This window comes from Zingiber officinale, chromosome 6A (assembly GCF_018446385.1).
Source record: "Zingiber officinale cultivar Zhangliang chromosome 6A, Zo_v1.1, whole genome shotgun sequence".
Classification (NCBI taxonomy): domain Eukaryota; kingdom Viridiplantae; phylum Streptophyta; class Magnoliopsida; order Zingiberales; family Zingiberaceae; genus Zingiber; species Zingiber officinale.
In genome coordinates this window covers 31,031,819-31,034,360 of record NC_055997.1, presented here as the reverse complement: position 1 = coordinate 31,034,360, position 2,542 = coordinate 31,031,819, and positions in this window count along the sequence as shown.

Genomic DNA, 2,542 nt, shown 5'->3' with positions numbered 1-2,542 from the left:
TCTCATTCACTAGGACTTTCACTTTCTATCTTTACTCACCAGGGCCTAGCTTCACTCATTAGGACTTTTTCTTGCCTAATCTTTAGTTAGAACTTCCTCTTTTCTTTGCTAGTCATCTAGTCCTGACTAGACTTTTTCTTACTGGTCATTCGATCAACGTCAGCATGACTAGACTTCACTCACTTTCAAACATCAAATCCTATTTGAATCAATCCTTGGTCAATTTGATCATCATCATACCTTATTATATTGCCAAACATGAAAATCTTAGAAGTTGATTGCTATTATATGGTGCTCTTTACACCAACATCAATCACTTTAGTCTTTTACTTATGGAAGGACTCTATATATGCATCCTTATCCTCAATGTCTTTATTTTTGCAGTCTAAGCATGAAACTGCTTCTACAACTCTTTCTAGACCTCTTGGAGGTTCTTCATCAGCTGGGACAGGAGACCAGTAGATACAAATTACAATTTTGATCTTGAAGGACTTAACTCAATAATTATTTTCTCTAATGAAAGAGCTTGTATCATCTTCTTTTTGAATGTCACACGTGAGAAAAGCCACTTCCAACGAACAATTCTCGGAAGAACAGTTGGACTATGGTTTTATAATTGGGACATGCTGGCACATCTAAACCTGTAGTGCAAAAATACATGATTAAGCAATTTAAATCACATAAATAATACTAGTAATGCTCAAACTTATTAATTTATATCAACTTTCAACCAACATTTGTACAAAGCCTTTGAGCATAGGCTTTTGTGTGCCCTTCAGGCCCTTTGACTTGCCTCTCAATGACAGAATGACTCCAATGATTTTTATTTGAGGGAACATGTATTCATATATAGTCTCACATTAATTATACTTGCCTATATTATCAAAATCATCTATACAATCCATGACCACCACAGTGCCGACGACCCCTACTTTGATCACTATGGCGCTGTTGGTTGCTGACCAGTTTCATTGCAGTAAGAAACCACTACTGGTTGCAGTTGCCGCTGCCAGCATCGATTCACCATCATTTGCTGTCACTGTCGGAGAGGATGAAAGATTTGGGTAACAAACTAGAGCTGATTTCAGTTTTTGTTATGGGATTAATATGGTATTGAATTCATTTCTGAATTGGATATGTAGCGGAGTTGGAAGTTTTAATCTACTGTGACCCAGCCAAAAATTGAAAGTCAAAGGGTAATTAAGTAGATGCTTGATTAGAGAAAGTCAAAGGGTAATTAAGTAGATGCTTGATTAGAGAAGGAAGTTGTTTCCGATACGACTCAATGGATTTAGATCGGATACCTTAAGTTGGGATCAAGAAGCCAAGGGATTGACGCTAACCTATGACTCTGATTCGAGATGAGTATTTCGACATGGGAATTGTTTAGCTCGATCTACAATTAAGGTGTGTACTTCTTGTCTTGTTCCTTTAGTACTTTGATCTTAGTGCATGATCTATGTTTAAATAGTTACTATATTTACCTTAACTCTATTCGTTCTTACTTCTTGAGCTTGATCTTTTATTTCTTGATCTTGTATGTTGATCTATTCTGATATCAATAAAATCTCATTATTATTCATGCTATTTATGACCATTTATGCTCATATTATTATGCTAGCGATACTATACCATAGCATAGCTGTAGAATATTGACCTAAGTTACCGGCTTGATATTTATTCATGCTTGTGTAGCTGTAAGAACATACCGCAGTGTAGGATATCGAGTATCCTATTGATCGTGTCTGTTATTTAAGCTAATGCCTAAACACTAGTGAGGTTAGACCCTTCTCCGTATTGTTACATTGTTATAACCTATCGACCACTTCTCTCATTCGTGGTTGAGAGAGTCATCAGCAACTCTTGGTATATCATATTGACCATTGTCTCCCACTCGTGGTTGAGAAAATCGTCAGTGATCATGATATATACGACTGCCCACGAGACCATTCGTGGTAGCAAGTTCATATATGGTCCGTAACTAGATAGCTATATATATACCCTATCTGCCCACGAATCATTCGTAGCAACGAGTTCGCCAGCAGATAGTGATTGTTTTACTTACCTTGTGTATCCATAAGACTATTCGTGATAGTGAGTTCACTTGTAGATAGTGACTATTTGTTTACCCTGACTACCCACGGAATCATCCGTGGTAGAGCGTTCTTCTGCAGTCGGTGCTTGATATATATACTTGCTATATGTCAGTCATGTATTTATTCGTACAGGTTGAGATATACTGTATGTACTCCCGATTTATTAGTCACACCTGGTTGAGCAGGTTAATTGAGGAATATTATTTTTAGTTATACTTTAGTTAGCAGATGATATAGTGACACACTTACTTTTGTAGTAAGTAGTTTCCTGAGACTGTATACCTTTGCTCTCATTATGTTATTATCATGCATTATCTTCTTTTACTCGCAGAGTCATTTGGACTCATTATCAATTGCATTTTTCTTCATTTAGGTAGCAGGTAGGTAGATGATCTATGTATAGAGTTGCTTGGAGGATCCTGTCTGTCAGTCCCACGTCGCATCGA